This window comes from Schistocerca cancellata, chromosome 1 (genome assembly GCF_023864275.1).
Source record: "Schistocerca cancellata isolate TAMUIC-IGC-003103 chromosome 1, iqSchCanc2.1, whole genome shotgun sequence".
Classification (NCBI taxonomy): Eukaryota; Metazoa; Arthropoda; class Insecta; order Orthoptera; family Acrididae; genus Schistocerca; species Schistocerca cancellata.
In genome coordinates this window covers 1,098,582,154-1,098,600,987 of record NC_064626.1, presented here as the reverse complement: position 1 = coordinate 1,098,600,987, position 18,834 = coordinate 1,098,582,154, and positions in this window count along the sequence as shown.

The window sequence follows — 18,834 nt, the reverse complement described above, 5'->3', positions numbered from 1 at the left end:
TGCAGTTTCATTTTCATGCAAATCATTGTTTATGACGGTTGTAAACGTAATGTATGACGCGGCAATTTTTTACGTTTCTCGTGTTTAACGTCGCATGTCCTGTACTATGTGTCGTACAGTGATATAATTTTTCTGGTACAGTCATTGGTATATGTCGCTACTGCATGAAGAACATGTCGTGAATACAATTAGCAGTAAAGAAGTATCAAATTAAAACGTCGTGCTTCGTTCGGCAGTTTTACTAAATGAACAGTGAAAAATCTAGTAAGCGATAAACGTTTTTCCTTTCATCATTTTGTGGGGGTTGACACCGAGAAAACGATTCGAAAAGATTTTAAATTATATGTAAAGTTTGTTGCAGGTGACTAAGTGCTCTCATTCCCAAAATACTGGATGACTACAGTAGGAGAATACGCGCATCGTGGGCTACACTGTTTTTTCACACCCACTCCGATGCCTTTGACTGGTATTTTTTCTTATCCCCGCAGCAATACTTTCCAGACGGTAAGTCATGTGTGTACCAAGTTTAGTTGAAATCGGTCCAGAGGTTTATAAGGATATATGGAACATACATTCACACATACGTCCATACATCCGTCCTTATGTATGGATTATGGAAACAACACAGAAACAATTACACGGCAGCTACTTCTAGTGGTATGGGGTGCTAGAGGGTATGCGACACGGTTACACCTTATTCGCTTAGTTGGTAATTTGGACAAAAGTCGTTACATTTCTGCCCCGTTAATGTCGGAGGTAATGCTTTGTATTTGACGTTTCAACAAGATAACGGAAAAAACAGCTTTTTGCTCGTGTTGTCGTTAGCGACTTCGATGGAGATGTCATTGGACTGTTGCCCTGACGAGCATTTTCTGCAGATCTCTCAACCACTTTTGAAGTTATTCATCTACATTTGCATTTATTCTCCGCAAGTCGCCTTATGGTACTTGTCAGTGTGTACTTTTATGTACCACCGTGCTTCCCGTTTTTCGGTACAAATAGTGAATTGAGTGCGGTGACAACGATTGTTGGTAAGCGAGATATTCTCATTACAAGTAAACGATCTGAAGGACAGCGTGAGCAGAATTCTGGAGTTGATAGTTGATGATGCTGTGGCGTACAGGAAAGAGTCGCCGTTGAGTGGATGTAGGAGGATACAACACGACTTAGACGAAATATCTAGTTGGTGCGATGAGTGGCAGCTTGTTTTAAATGTAAAGAAATGTAACGTAATGCAGATGAGTATGGAAACCAATACCATAATATTCGAATTCAGCACTGGTAGTGTGCTGCCCGACACAGTGGCGTCGATTAAATGTGTAGGCGTAATATCAATTGGAACGAGCGCAAAGGGCAGTAGCAGGGAAGGCGGGCTGCCGGTTTCGGATTATTGGGAGAATTTTTAGTGAAGCTCATCTATAAAGGTGACATCCTATGTAAAACCAGTACAATTCATTCTTTATTAGTACTCCAGTGAAATTTCCTGGCAGGCTAAAATTTTGTGCTGGATCGAGACTTGAACTCCAGATCTCCGGGTCTCTGACTTTCACGGACGAGTGCTCTGTCAAATACTTCTTCTTTTTTTTTTTTTTTTTAAAGTGTGTAACGAAATCATCTACCGGGCGCTCTTCACTAAGGAAACGATACAGGTTCTCGAATAACTAAGGAGAAGAGAGGAAAAAGTAACTCTCCGCGTCATGGGTGAGGACAAGAGCGGCTCTCTCCGGAGCTTCTGCCTCTGGTCACGTCATCTCGCAGAACTGGAGGAGATAACTGTTTCTTCATGGTCACTGTATGCCTCTTCATCTTGTTCAACCTCGTCTTCTCATACACGGGACATATCAGTTACGTGGAATATCTCGCAACGCATTCTCCAAGAAATTAGAAAAATATTGTTGGTAGTTCGGGTTGCGCACAGTCGCCGTATATCGTTCATCAAGGTAGTTCCACAATTCCAGCACTGTCTTCGGGCTGTTGCGAAGCAGGTAATGCACCGCTTGGGCTCGTAGCCATGTCACCGCGTTCGTCTTGGTTCAAATGGCTCTGAGCACTATGGGATCTAACAACTGAGGTCATCAGTCCCCTAGAACTTAGAACTGCTTAAACCTAACTAACCTAAGGACACCACATACATCCATGCCCGAGGCAGGATTCGAGCCTGTGACCGTAGCTGTCGCGCGGTTCCAGACTGAAGCGGCCGGCCGTTCGTCTTGGTTCATGGGTAATACGTTCTGTCCGGAGAAATCAATTGTAAGGTCAATGACTTGTTGTCCTGCACGGATATGGAAGGCAGTCATCTTCGTTGCTACAACACTCCCGCAGAGGGGCCGCACAAAAAACGGGGACACACCTGGTGTAAAGGGTATTTCACCATATTGATGGCACGGAGGCGATATCTGGTGACTCTTTTACCGTTAACTACCATATACCACGTTGTTCGTGTTTGTACGTCAAGGGTGGTATGGTGAACTGTCCGCCATATCAGCCATATCATCAGCCAGTGGATTGTGGGTTGCCGTTTTTCCATAGGGTTGGAGGGGCGCCTGATAGTGAGCTTTCGGTAGATGTCGCCCGCTGTCGCCAGTCTATTCGTCTGTAGATTTGTCAGAACACAGCTATATTCAAGGAAAAAGATCTCTAATATGATGAATTGGTTGGAAAATGTTTTACCGCATCATCTGTGCAATTTGAGAAGCTGGTGTCAGCTCGTCTATCAAGGGTCCCTACAGATTCGGCTGTTGTTCACCCCACGTTTTCAACATTGCGCTGAGATAAAGCACCACCGTGTGATCACGAATGTGTACGAGCACTTGGCCTCCTCTAGCAATGGGTAGGGTCTGGGCATCGTATAGGACCTTGAAGAGTACTCTCGCGCTGAAGAAGTGACTGAATGCTGTTAGTATGCGTCGAGCGATTGTCTTCGGCATCCGAGAATCCGTGTGAAGTGGCGTATACCTGACGCTTAAGTTGGTATTTATGTAGGCGATCCGTTGAATTAGTGTAAGGTGCTCAAGCCGTTTGCTCCGATACCATTCCGGCCGGCTAGGAGCAACCTCTTGAAGTTCATCACCGCTTTGCATCGTACGTCATTCGTGAACACGATCCCTATACTCTTTATACAGTATTGTCCCGTATCTGGAAGTGTGCAGCAAAGTCAGCGCCGTCCCTTCTGACAATTTTATTTTGACCAAAGCCCTGGTGACAGTTGGCTCTTAATATTTTCAAAGTTAAAGCGACTGTCAGTTATTAAGACCGCTCTGAAGGAACGCCTTAAAACATCACTTGTGAAACAAGAGAACTCACTCGGCAGAACCACAAGATTCAGCAAAAATACACCAATAATGACCCAGCCTTTCAAACACAGCAACGAATAGCTTAGTACAACAGGTTGTTCAGATTATAACAAATCACTGAGGAATGCAATTACAATCAAAGAAATGAACCAGTTAACATCTAAACCTAACCCCAAGATCCCTCTGTTGTTTAACGGCAACCTGTGCCTTAGAACAATTGTTCCAGCTGTATTTACGACCAAGAGCTGATTCATTAGGACATTAAAAATCGGCTACAAACCAGAACGAAAGGCAATATAATAGCGGGACAAATTTTCAAACTACAACTAGTGTCTTGGTACAATACTACGGCCTATATTTACGACCAAAGAGCCGACCGAGTAAAACTCTGAGTGTCGGGTACAAACCAGAAAATAATGAGGGCAGGGCTCGTAAATGTTGATAAGCCGCACTCCAAGTACTGTTACAGCCGTTTTGCGTGTCTATGGTACGTAAGGGAGGGTGACGTTGTCTGTTACGATGCCTTCCTTAACGAGTATCGCTATGCCACTACCGGTGCCTGAAGCTGGTTACTTCAAGTTGTCATAACCATAGAGGGAAGGGAATTCGTCGACGTATACTTCTTGAAAAGAGTGATATCTATATCTGCATTATGTAGCATATCTTTTAGTAAGGTCGTCTTGATTCGTGATCGTAGGGCTTTTGTATTTAGGGATGCGATGTGAGACGCCTGTTGAATCTACGTATTGTGGGGTGTGCATGTTAGGCTCACACTATCCTTGTCGCTGCGTTCTCTGTCGGAGGGCGTCAGTGAATCGGCCATCTGCAGTTATAAAATGCGCTCTGTAGGGAACGTCGACTCAGCCATGATACCTGCGGTTGTAGGTAGCTGGATTTCCTTGATGTCATCGGCGCAGTTCTGCGAAGATAAATCCTGTGGTCAGGCCTCCTCAGTCTCAGCGATTATGCACATGTATTCCTTTACTGTGCGGAGTTCTGAGACTTCCTGGGGACCTGTCTTAAAAGTCTCATTGGCGTAGAGAAGGCCATCGCATTCAGTGGTGTTACGTCGGTCGTCGTCGGAGACACCAGAACTCTCTACTATGGCGTCGTGATCGTCTGCTTGTTAGCGTTCATCTTCTTCCGTAAGAAGAAAGCAATCGTCTGATGGGGTGCGTCTTTTCTTTTGACGTTTCGATGATCTCCGTTTACTTTGTCATACACCCATATACATATCCCAATACTCATTCGAAGCCCCATCGTCTTGAGTGTCTGGGACAGAAGCAGTCGTCGCTACCACCAGCTAGTAAATGTATTTATTTGTCTCCATTCCTGTGACATAGGGCTTCTGGTGCAGGTGCTCAGCAGAGGGTTCCTCACCTGAAATCTTGGAAGCATTGTCATTCACCTGTGTCGACTGTGCTATGGAATAGTCCACCATTTGATACTGAGGACCGTGCAACGAGGAATCCTTCCAGAAGGCTGCAGTGTGCGTAAGAGGCATAGATGCTTTCGTGGATATGGGTACAGTTTCGCCCATTGTACTTGAGAAATCCTCCTTCGGAGAGAGCGTATGTGGCTCTCTTATCCATACCCCGTTGTAAATAATTATCGGTTTACGGACACCAATGAGTAGGTAATTCGTGTATGCTCTATTCGAATGCCGGCCGGTATGGCCGAGCGGTTCTAGGAGCTTCAGTCTGGAACCGCGCGACCGCTACGGTCGCAGGTTCGAATCCTGCCTCGGGCATGGATGCATTTGATGTCCTTATGTTAGTTAGGTTTAAGTAGTTCTAAGTTCTAGTGGACTGATGACCTCAGATGTTAAGTTCCATAGTGCTCAGAGCCATTTGAACCATTTTTTCGGAAATGATATGGTCCATTCTTGTGGTCAAGTACAATTTTAGCACATACTATACAGTTGATCAATTTAGGATAATCCACACTACTCGTAAAAGAAATGTCAAGTCCTGTGAATCTATTTTGATCTCTTCCTGAAAGAATCGTTAGGTTTAGAAAGCACTGGGGCACGCAAATCCAGAACCGAAGCTGATGTTGGTCCCTGACTTTCTATATGAGTGGGCCATATTCTGTCTGTAACGTAGCTACTCGGGAGAAACTATAGAAGTAAACAATCACACTCACTTGACGTTCCGCGGCATAGACGTAAACAGCCGTTTGTACTGCTCCTCCGCTGGAGGCGAACTACCAATTGAACTGCCCAAACGCGAATCACCACATATCCCCACAGTTTTACTTCCACCAGTATCTCATCTCCTACCTTTCAAACTTCACAGATAATCTCCTGCGGAACTTGCAGAACTAACAATCCAGGAACAAAGGACATTGTGGAGATATGGCCTAGCCACAACCTAGAGCATGTATCTTTCTATTACTCAAGTGTTTCCTATCACCCACAGGTCGGATTAAAGGAAGACATTGAATCAATTCGGAGGTGAGCCGTTAGATTTTTTTGCTGGTAGGATCGATCAACCGGCAAATATTGTGTCTTAGCAATGTAAGGGGAGTAGGAATGACGAAAATAAATTAACGATTTTAGGGTGTATAGGTTCATAGTTAAAATTTACAAGAAAAATAGCAACAAGAATATGTACAAAAATACCATGCATAATGGTTCACAATAAATCCTTTCACAATCTTACTAAAATAAAACAACTGCAATAACAGACATCATTTGACTGGTTTTGTATGTTGACTGCCCTCTACGGTCATTTGTATGAACTCGTTGAAAGAAGTTGTATCAGATACGTCTATATTGGTTACCACGGTAATGACTTGCCGAATCGATTGTTACACTTCAGCGAGGCCCACCATAGACACAGTGGTACGACGCTCAGGAGGCAACCCCCGACCGGTGGCTTGGAGCTCGGTAGTCGTGATTCAGCTTTGATAGCAGGTAGTAGCGAAGAAACTGTATGGCACTTTTAGGCCGCCAGTGGTCAGAAGAGCCAACTGAGGCGACCTCTCACAAGGCCTGTACACTACGGTCAAAGAACATGGGTATAACAAAAAAAATGGCTCTGAGCACTATGGGACTTAACTTCGGAGGTCATCAGTCCCCTAGAACTTAGAACTAATTAAGTCTAACTAACCTAAGGACATCGCACACATCCATGCCCGAGGCAGTTCTCGCGGTTCCAGACTGTAGCGCCTAGAACCCCTCGGCCACACCGGCAGGAATGGTTATAACACCTTGATAAATGCTAGCTTTAAAATCTCTGCGTACTATGTAGCTGTTTCCTATAATATAATAGCAGACTGGACTTATCAATAGATTCTGTGTGATAACATGAAAGTAAGCCCCTCCAGATCTTTAAAGAAACAAAAATCAAACTTTTAAATAGCCATCACGTTTACTGACGACAGAAAATCGTGTAATAGAGGAAGCAAATTTAATATTTGTAAATTACGAGACAGTTAGTCAGCGAATAAAAGACTCTTATAGAGAACAGCTTGTCAACCTTGTAGTATTTATATTAAAATTATCAAACTCTTAAAATATTCAGTTGAACAAAAGTGAGAAAGTATGTGGTTCACTATTGGTACAACTATGGTACGATAATACGTACAACAATAATATTCTTAACTACCTTGTAGCGAATGGAACTCTTGATTTCTTCACTATAAACGTATAAAGAGAAGGCTTCTGCAGTCTTACAGTAAAACATCAAAAAGTTTAAAGAAATATCTTTTCCTAAGATCAAGCTGCTCACTCAGTAACGATAGTTGTTTATTTTTAAAATGTGTATTAATTCCCACCTCCTCAAGCGTATTAAGTATTAACCCCTTAGCTGGTTAGGAAAATTCTCATGCTACTGTCAGTGAAACCTTCTGAATATTTACTCTGCATCAAATGTTGTCCGAATAGTGGTTTATTGGTCGTCACAGTCTTGGCACGATATTTTTTGTACGCGTGAATTTAAATACCTGTGATGGTCAACTGTCTCGCTAATGTTCAGTATTCACATAACTACTGTATGCCCTTGTGTTGTTTTTTAGTGTGTGCTACCATAGGTATTGCACAAGCGTTGGTATGGGAACTTTTCAGAATACGATATCTCGTAAACGGCTTGCAATGGAGTCATACGACAAACACCACTGGCTTCCTAATTTGCTCTACTTCCTGTCTGTTAATATCAATAGGCATTGTTCCATTTAAAAAAGAGCATGTTTGCGCAAAAAATGCACTTTCTAAGCATTATTACACTCTGTTGATTGCTTAACGATACTTGACGCTGACTGTGAAAACCGCACATCAAAGCATGCTCCGTTTCCGAAGTACTTGTAGTGCAAGTTTCAGGTGATTCACCCAGCATAGTCTTTAGTAATGGTGCCTTATTCAACAGTTGAGGTCTTGATCTGTCCACCTGCACCTGCCGATATTATGGGTATAACACTTTATTTTGTTGTTATAGTAGCTCTTAATCTAGATGTTTTTAGACATGTTACCATGTTTTTGTATAGAAATCAATCTGAACATGTATGACTATTGCAATGGAGTGCTTACGGCATGAGATGTGTCCAAATTATAGATCATAACTGGTTGCCAACCAAAACAAACATGTGTAGCGATCGAGACTGTTTTACTGAATTTTACCAATCCGAAGATACCTGAATCAGGCGAAACGCGTTATTGGTAAATAAATAACAATTTCATCCAAGACTGTTCGTTTCTTCGCCGTATATTACTGATTGCTATACAATACCCACAATGAGACTAAAAGAAATGGAATCATTCTTGCTACGATAAAGGGCTGAAAATTCGGAGAGCAAGTGGCCTAGCGACTTGTGTAAAGGATAGATTGTGAAGGCCGTAAGTCTATGTTTTAATTCCGAAATATCCGGCAGCCAGATCAACAGCGAATATTCGGCCTCTAAAACACATAAACTATGACTAAAAATATTTGCAACTGTTATAAGTGAAAGACTAAAATCAGTAATGAACACCATAACAGGACCATATCAATGCACCGTGGACAAAGATAGAACCACCTACCAAACACTTTGTGACTATTGGGATATCATATCGATCGGTGAAGCTTGTAAAATAAAATGTGCAATGACATCGCAGGATTTCGTGAAAGCTTTCAATAGAGTAAACTACTCTTACCTCTTCCACACTATGTACGCCATGGAACGTTCCACGGCTTTTTATCGATATCATAAAGAAATTCCTTCTCAGAAGCCACATTCTGAATTATCGCAAAATGTTAACTTAACTGTCTAATCGAAATCAGTAGCTCAGTGAGGCAGGGATGCCAGATGTCCATGGCACTCTTTGCAACTGCAGCCGAGCCTCTCATTCTTAGCCTAAATAATAACCTGCAGGGAATAATAATACATATTCAGCGGGTCGTATGCAAGCTGTAAGACGATGACGTTGGCTTTCCGATAACGGACGCCAGAGAAAGAAAAAACACTTTACAATTAAAGGAAGAAATACGAATTAGCATTAGGTGCGAAATTTAAAAAAATGAGTCTGGAATAACGAATACAGGTCATGGATTTGACGCTCTCACCCAAGACAAATTGAAGAGATAACCAATATAAATGATAGCATTTACGCCTAATTTACACCACACTGTTGCTATAAATTACAGAAAAATACTCACTAATACACGTCAACACAACGTCAGGATTCTCGACGAAACACAGAGGCTAGATTTGGTGAAGATCTACATTACGTTCAAAACAAATTGTGTGGCACAAGTCCTGTCACTCTCGAAAGACGTGGCCAAAACAATTTTTCTGGTGACTGTCACAGTCAGCCGCGGCATTTATTTAAAGTGAAGTATGAAACACTGACATTGTCCACAGACAATGACCGTTTGAGCCTTAGAGATGTCTACAATACAGCACAAGAGCTGGACATTTGTAAAACGTTAAAACAGCGGAAGAGGTCACCTAGTAACATAGCGACATCACTATTAAACGACCCGCCAGCACATGTCCACCATATCCCGAACGAAGTATACCACCTGAAACACTTCTCACAGTACACAGGTACACTAAAATTAGAACTCCTGAAAAGCGTACGACCAAAGTGAAAGAGGTGTACAAGAATGTGATGGAAAATAAAAGTAGGAACGTCACAGATCAAAAGTATAAATACTTCAACTGGCATAAAATCTGGACAAATATACACGACCCTCTACTAACCACCAACGTAAGGGCAATGTGATACTACGTTTTCAACAGAAAATTACCAACTAAAGACTGCTTTCCATTCATCTGGCAGATTCTCCAAAGTGTGCCACCTGCAATCTAATTGACACCGAAGAACGTCAGTTTGGGGCGATGCAATCAACGTGTGGCTGCCCATAGGAAAAAAATGTGGCAGTATCCAAAGGACACCACTCGACATGACAACACCAACGAGCCTTCTATAACAAAATGAAGAACTTTACCTGAATACGAAAAAAAATATCGTCAACTTGTTAAAGGGACATACGATATTTTACATATTTTCAAAAAGGGACAGGAGGGAAGATGATTTCTGTTTGTGTATTACTACACTAAACCACAAACTACAATAACTTAACAGTTATTATGACACACATGCATTCTCCCTCAAAACCACAGAAATGTGAATTCTTCGCAATTATCACCTAAGAATTTACTCATTGACATTTTCTCACAGATCTCCATACAGAAGACAAAATAGAATATAAGATTATTTATAAAATGAGTTTTGTTTTCAGATACGTTCTGGTAATTGGTATGATTACGTGAAAGTGTTAAATAAAGTTAAAGAATAATATTTGTTTCGAGCATATCGCAAGCGGCAAAGCTGGTCGGCTGTACGTACGCCACTGTAGTGAACATTTACTGAAAGTAGTTTAAGGACGGCGAGTTAACGAATAGATGACAATGTGTTGGAAGTCCGCGCTTCATCGCAGGAGGTGGAGGTTGGAGGCTAGTTCACCCTGCCGACCACTATTGAAAAGGGCACGGGACCAGCGAGACAGGACCTTATGTCAATGGAAACGTGTCGCCTGGTTGGACGAATCACCTTTCTTACATCACATTAATGGTCGCGTCCGGATATGCCTCATCCAGACGGTCGGATACTCAAAGCGTGCTCCGCAAAACGAACCCATGCTGGTGGGAATACTGACCTGAGCTCCCATACGCTAGCGGTAATAATCTAAGGCGCCACGACAACTGCGGACTGCGTGTACATTATTGTTGACCACCTGCTTAGGCTTACACTCCTTAATTTAATATTGTTGCACATATTTTATATCTATATCTATTCACTTTTCACGCCTATTTCTAGCTACATATGATAATAAATATCACAATCCCAAGACATTGTAAACTGTGGAGCCGCTTATAGTGGTTGTAGTATTGCTATCTGCAATCGAAAGACGGCTTTGCTTAAGCGCTCCGCGGTCATCTATCCTGTACTAGGCTATCCTTCTCTGCATTATCACGGGCATTCATTCGTATCTCATGACAATGTTCGGGTTTTGGTCTTCTTCTACAAATTTTATTACCTGTCTACACTTAGCTCCATTGAAAAATTAACTATTGCTTGATTCCTCAAACTACGTTCTATCAAACATCTCTGATAGTTACGTTGTGCCTTGAAACTACCTCCCAATGTGGATTCAGTGGTCAGTGGATTAGGATTGTATAGCAGACGATGCAGTGGACTGCATCTTAAGTCGTGTCTGACAGCTGCCCACAATGGAATTAGTTGTAAGAGTATGAGGAATGCAGTAGGTGATTCGGCTGTCTCTGAGTGTGTATACTGTCAGGTATCAAAGGAGGGATCGAGGACGACGATTTTGTGGTATCCGAAGGATCTGTGGGGAGGAGTATGTTTCTGCCTTAACAGCGTCACGAACAAGGCAGTTATCATCCAGGTTTTCAGCTTTGTCCACGACGTTTTAGTTTTTGATGATATCTCCCAAATAAGAAAATCCTGTTGACGTCACTTGTCTAACAATTCATCAGTCCAATCGCTTGTCTGTTTTGATATTCAGTAAACAAGAGCGTTGACCATAAGTCAGCTCTATAGAATAAACGTATTTAAATTTGTGGCCCTATCTATCGTCATTTGCCAGTACCATTATAATAATTATTTTTATGTACAAAATGCATGTTTGACCATCAGTTACTCAAATATAATCCAGTTTCAGTCATGGACTACCTTCATGGATAAGGGTTAAAATGGTTTAAGCCACCACATTACATTTTCCAATACTTAAATATTGCATAGAGCATGTCATGAATATCAGTATACTGCACAGGACTGTTTGAAGCAAACATACTAAGTGTACACAGAGCAGTACTGAAGTGAAGATGTGTACAGTTAGTTTGTATGTTTGCTTCTAAAAGGACTGTGTCGTGTATTGAGATTCATGACATGCTCTACACAATATTTAAGTAATGACAAATGTAATGTGGTGGCTTAAACCACTTTAACCCATACCCGTGAAGATGGTCCGTGGCTCAAACCTGTTGATATTTTGGTCTAATATAAAAGTAGCTGATGGTCAAAGATGCACTTTATACGTTACTTGACGGCTGTTGATAGTCACCTTTCAAGACGTTTTAGTTATTTTTACTTTCCATTTATAGTTTTTCAGCAGTATAAATTACAACACACGTTTGGCCTTATTTAATACATACACACGCTTGCTTAAATACAGCACTTATGTTTTACATATTGTTCCATTCCTCATATAATCTACAAACAGTTCTGGTCCTAGTACTTAGGCGATACTTAAATTAGTTTCACCACGACCAGTGTTGGTTTTATTCACTTGTGACTTTGCTGTCCCGCTGGTAAAGCTACACTACTACTTATTGTCTGATAACAGAAATAGCGCAGGCACACCAGTCGATAGTGATTATTTTGTGTACTGCTGCCAATTGTAGATTTATTTTTATGATATCTATAGTGCAACATTATAATCTGTGTGTATGTGTGTGTGTTTTGTATCTAATTCACGTGTTTGGCTACATTTAATTGTAAGTTGTGCATTGTGTCACTTCTTACTTGCTTACTGTCCGGTGTGGCGTCTTACATAAGGTAATACTCTTACACTGGGATATTTGCTGTGATTACTGATTTGGGTCATTTCTGTATCTTGTTCCATATTTATTGTATGATGGTTACGTTACTTTAAATATTCTGAAAACGTGGGCTGGTTATTGTAGTATTTCTATCACATATGTGCTTTACATCGTCTTTTAAAATTTCTCGTAGTCACTCCTTACATACACAGTACTGCAGCTTTGGCTGTTGAGTTGGTATGGGCCCACTCGCTGGATTTTGTGTGGCGTTGCTTAAATTTACTTGGAGCGTGACTGTTGTAATATATGCTACGTAAGGAAGATTTATCTTCAGAATGATCGCAAGTTTATTTGTGTATTTTATTGTGCTACGTCATTCTAGCCTCTCTGTTATCGCCGTATCAGACCCATCGTTGACTGCTATTTCTTTCATTGTTTGCATTTCTTTTTCAGACTTTCTCTTCAATGGGATCCAACTTATTCTCGATATAACTCAGCGTTCAGCTTATGTTTGGTTGTGGAGATGACTGAATATGAAGTATAATATTGTGTACTTTACATGAGCGTTTACCACTTTCCTTTGTTCTTGTTATGTCAACAAATTGTGTTGGTTTCTTTTTTTACTTTTTTAATGCGAGTTTTTCGTTTCTTGTATCTTGTTAATTTATTTATGAAATTTGTATATTTCTCTGCTTTATCTAATAAACTAATTATATCATCTGCGCCAGTATGTGATGTATTTCCCTTGTGTGGCCACACAGAGAATATTGGAGCATAAACGAAAAGATACTGAGTAAAGAAACCGCAGCAGTTATGCAGTTGCGTGTTCAGGCTGCACACAAGAACTGTGCAGCTTCAATGAAAGCTACTTATATTGGAATGTTGTAGCACAAGAGAAGTTCTTTGCAGTGTCCTCGTATCATGAGAATGGTGGCTGCGTAACTGTGCCCTCAGAAACATTTGCAAGCAACTTGAATTTTCTCCGCGTGAACCTATTGCGTAATGTCTGGCATAAGAATTGTGTGTTTCAGTCAGGAAGGCAAGCAACTTGAATTTTCTCCACTTGAGCGTACTCCATAATCTCAGGCATTATAATTGTATGTTTCAGTCAGAAATGAAGCTAATTCATCCTCCACTACCGAGGGAGCAAGGCACGATGGCTGTCGCAGCGAATGCAAAGGATACTCGCTGTCACTCTAGAGGGCGGACCGGTAAATGACAGGTAACCGGGCGTAACACGATGTCACACTATGCCGGCATACGTTCGATGCTGGCTGACAGTGTTTGGTGGACGCCTGTAATGGCTGCGACCCGCCGCGCGTGTCGTCTGTTTGCACGATAGAGCAGTTCGTGTGTGGTACTCTTTTAAAATTGTGATATTTCAAGAGCTACCCACCTGGTTGGTTTAATTCCATGCAAAAATCTGCTGTACAAAATTTGGACGATGGGAATTAGTGCATGTGGGCTTATAAATTTAGAAAATCCAGAAAACAATATCTACTTCACAAAGCACTACTTCATAACAAATTCATTTATTTCTTAATGTTTTCTTATTTCACAGATGACGTCGGGTGAATCACTCGAAGCCCTGTAGAGACTGCTGAGCGAGCTGAAATGTTCCTTTTAATGTTCCAGGTTAGAGAGGAGGTATATGTCACTATGTGCAATACCTTCTTCTTCAGTTCACTTAAAGGAGAAGTTATTCGCTCGGGTATTAGTCGCGTGATATAACTGGAACCAAGCTACTGACTGTTAAACGGAAGTTAATGGTTTTCTTTTATAATTCGCGGGGGCGTAAATTAATTGTGTGTCAAACTGGCACACTAGGTATACCGTAATTGATGGTTTTTTGTGTAAAAGCTCATCAACAACGGTGGCAACTATATAGTCTTGCTGAATGTTTACAATTAATTGCAATCTTCCTTGGCAACACAAAATATCGTCAAATGCTATTCACGAAACGAGGTAGATGCTAAAAGCTATTTACGGCTTCAAAATGTTTATGTTCTATGATGAATTTGACTGATAACCACACGAAGAGAGCGCACGAAGAGAGCGCAATATTTGATATTTATATTTCCCTCTCAGTACATATGTCAGACAGTGATTCTGTTGCCTTTCTGCAGCCAAAGCATCGTATTTTGATTTTACCATTCATTAAAAATTTCAAACATATCAGTTTTTCAATCCTGACATTTCTCAAGTGGCTTCGCTAAAACTTTCAAGCTATTTAATGTAAATATGCCATGAATCTGTCACCTTGACATTATTTCAAAATAATTTGTCATCTGAATCCACTCATTTCATTGTGAGACACAATCATCAAAAAAGATACGAGGATTGGAACTCTAATAGTGGCAACTATTTATTTATAGCTCGTACAAAATAGATACGTCTTTCAAAGTTTTACTGACCTTCAAAGTAGTCACCAGCATTGTGTGTAACCAGTTGCCAGCGATGTGGAAGTCGTAGGATACTCTTAGCAGTGCCAGTTGTGTTGACAGTTCGAGCGACGCGGTCTATTGTCAGACGAATTTGTAGCAGATCTGAAGCGAATGCCGTAAAGTGTTTCCTTCAGTTCAGAAATCGAGTTGAACTCACAAGGGCTGAAGTCAGGGGAGTGCAGTAGATGGTATAGCACTTAGCAGCCCTATCAGTCAAACAAATCAGTAACAGCTTGCACTGTACGCGCTTGAGCATTGTCCTGAAAAATGATGGTCAGGTCCTTCAGAAAGGATCATCACTTCTGCCTGTATGCTGTTCATTATTGGAACACAACCTAGGACCAGCTTAAAGACAGAAGTGATGACACTTCCTACAGGGCCTGACCATCATCTTTCAGGACAATGCTCGAGTGCGTACAGTGCAAGCTGTTACTGATTTGTTTGACTGATGGGGCTGCTAAGTGCTATACCATCTACTGCACTCCCTTGACTTGAGCCCTTGTGAGTTCAACTCGATTTCCAGCAGTCAACCAGAGTAGATCAGAAAATGATCATTAAATGTCGAAACTGTATGTGATCACATGAAGCACCTTTCAACTGTGACTGAAATAAGTAATTAGGTATTGTACTTTCTTGTGACAAAATGTTTTCTATTTATTTTTATGGCATTAATTGTGAAAAACAAAACATATTTATGTATACATCCTACTCCAAGGCTCAGCAATAAACTCACGTTGAATGACTGAAGCAGGTCTTCGGTAGAAGGTAAGCCCTTGATTTACTGCCCCTCCTGTCAAATATTTTTACCTGAAAATTATTCAGGCAGTGCTCCCTCAAGCGCTATAAATCTACGAGACGGACGCGACGTGATACCGGCTATCGCAACACCCACCTGCAGTTCACATTTTCGTTTTTTCGTATCACTCTTCATCGAGTGTCATGCAGTAGAGATCTCGTGAGAGATAAGCACCGGCCGCAGGTGACAGAAATCACACCTAAATCATATCGTTATGGTATCAATGCAACGTGCGGAGCACAAGTCAGAAGGTTCCGACGTACTTGGTGCCAGATATTGAACCGTAACGATCGGTGTTGGAATCCCCCATTTTTCTACCTCACATCGCCAGCAATGACAGTGTATCAGATAGAAATTTGCTGTTCCTCTGATTGACAACTGAAAGTGGCTCGCGAGGCTTGGAGCGATAGTTTCGAACGTGCTTTGTATGCGGGCGTTACTAGTGATAAAAATAACCGACCGACACAGGGTTTGCTTCGCAGGGGGTAGGTGCCGAAAAGTGGTTAGCATTCAAAGGTTAGAAATTCAGCAGCATGTCGGAGCTACATTCGGACTACTACTTCCTTCCATTTACGAGTTTCTGACAAGATTGATGTAGCTAACAAAGGTACGCCACCATCATGTGGAACGGCACATAAGCATTGTAAAAATTTCACAGAGAGAGCTCATTCATAAATTGTAGAAAGCACGTAAGAAGTTGAACCAAAACAATAAACGAGTAGCGTCTCTCTAGGAGAAGGTTGGGTGGTATTGGACAGCAGATTGTATTGGACAAGAGCTGCTCCTGAGGTATAACGCTAGTGGAAGTACCTGTCGCGGCTTGCAGTGTGAACTGTGAAATAACAAGAAGGCTCATGCGATTCTGAATCCAAACAACAGAGCGTTTCGGAGTGTACAAGAACCCCCATCTTGTACTAAATCTCCTTAATTGTCTCCGTTTAGTCAGAGAGTACGTAGAGCATGGCAAAGAGACGTGCTTTGCCATCCAGGTTTTGTGGAGATTAAAGCAATCCGTTCTTGGACAATCTTAGTGAGTCGTCGTTTTAGAATTCTGTCTATTTGTTTTGACGAGAAGCTCTCGAAGTTTATGTCCATCGCAGAAGCAGTATCAGCGCTGTCGAGTTCTCTGTAAAGTGCAGTTCTACTTCCTGTTATTTTAAGTGATGAAGCAGGAAGCTACATTATTCGGAATTATTTTCTAAAGAGATGCCATTACGATCTATTTATTTACTAAATACCCTACATTGGTAACATCGACACAGTTAAGATAAAAGATTTAAGAGAAAACTAAGAATTTCCTGAGACCCTGGTCTTTCGACAAAGCTAGAGCGGAAGGCATCCTATCGGCGACTGGCGACTACGGCGCGCAGCCTGTACCTCGTACTTACATTCCTGATATTTCATAGCGGTTCGTACATTTTCGTTAGTTTAAACATTTCATTTATTGATTAAGATGATCGATTTCTGGCGTTGTAATGTTGTTATAAGAAAGTACTTACGATCTGTAGGCTTCTCGTAATATCTGTTTTGGAAAAAGCAACGTTTATTAGCAAGTACACCTTTTTATTAAGCAAGATCACTTCTTTCACCCCGGAGCAGGAAGTACTTCATTGCTGACGTAACGGTCGTCGTTATGTCTAGCCACAGCGCGTCACACCATCGTCCACTTGAAACGCCATATGGCCCCCTGGGTCTTGCAGCCAGGAACTGAAATCTTGTTCCCGACTGTGTTTGTTCTGCAGTACAACTTTACTCGCAGCATGGTACATGTCTGCAGACGCGATATAAAATAGGAAAACAGGAAAATAAGCAAATAAAATGTGACTTGAACAGAAGGGGTACCTTAAAAATGTTCTAATGTGTGTGAATTCCTAAGGGATGAAACTGCTGAGGTCATCGGTCCCCAGGCTTACACACTACTTAAACTAACTTAAACTAAATTATGCTAAGAAAATCACACACACCCGTGCCCAAGGGAGAACTCGAACCTCCGGCGGTACCTTACAGGTGGCAACAAGTTACCTATTTCGAATTAGTTTCGCTTTGCACGAACTTGCCTTGTGGCAACTTTGCTGTGCTTTCTATTCTTGCGCTTCGTTTTCAAATAAACATAATTATATTTTCATTATATCCAACGATAAAAGTGATATTATGCTCTATATTGTAATGTGCAACAATGTTTAGCACCAGGAAGAACAACGAAAAGGTAAAACCATCACAGCGATTCGTTCCGGTTGCATCTTACAGAGCAGTCTTGAATTGTACCGAACAAAACAGATACCATAAAACCTTACTGTTTTACGACAATTTTCCTTCGGCTAGGAAATATGGAGAAGTCGCGATATGAATCGCCTGCAGATAGCATGCAGACAGTCGTAGAAAAGGTGAAACTTCTTGAACTGACGATAAGGGAGGCGAGTGAGGAATATTAAGCTCCAAGATGTACATTAGGTAATAGGCTTAAAATGTCAATTGAAAAACATAGATGTCACCATGAATCCTCTTTTCGTAAATAAGTTTTTCGTGAGAACATTCAGCCGTGAATAAGAAACAAATTTCTAAGATGAATTAAACCTTCGAAGAAGACTCGATCAGTAGCTCGTTTGCGATGATTCGGCCTTTGTGAGTTGTGACCATAAAAAACAGAAGTGATTTTTTACGTCCCCGGGGTAGTGTTTATGTTCTGTGCTGTTCCTTATCTACGTGAACAATTTAGGAGACAATGTGTACGGCCGTCGCAGTCTGTTTGCGGATTACGCTGTCGTTTATCGTCTAGTAAAGTCATCAGAAGATCAAAACCCCTAACCGATTCAGGCAAGATATCTGTATGGTGCGAAAACTGGCAGTGGACCCTAAATAATGAAAAGTGTGATATCATCCACGTGAGTGCTGAACGGGAATCCGTTAAACTTCGATTACACGATAAATCAATCAAATCTAAAGGCCGTAACTTCAACTAAATATCTAGTAATTACTGCTACAAACAACTTAAATTGGAAAGAACACATAGAAAATGTTGTGGGAAAGGGTAACCAAAAACTGAATTTTATTGTCGGAACACTTAGAAGCTGCAACACATCAACTGAGAGAATGTCTACACTGCACCTGCCCGTCCCCTTTTGTAATAATGCTGCACGCCGTGGAGTCCTTACCAGATATTTCAGGAGGTTTCGAATATTATTATCCTTCGGCCTAAACCATTACAAGTGCGTTATTTCTGGTTGTCGCTACTCTCCTATATGAGGATTTTCAA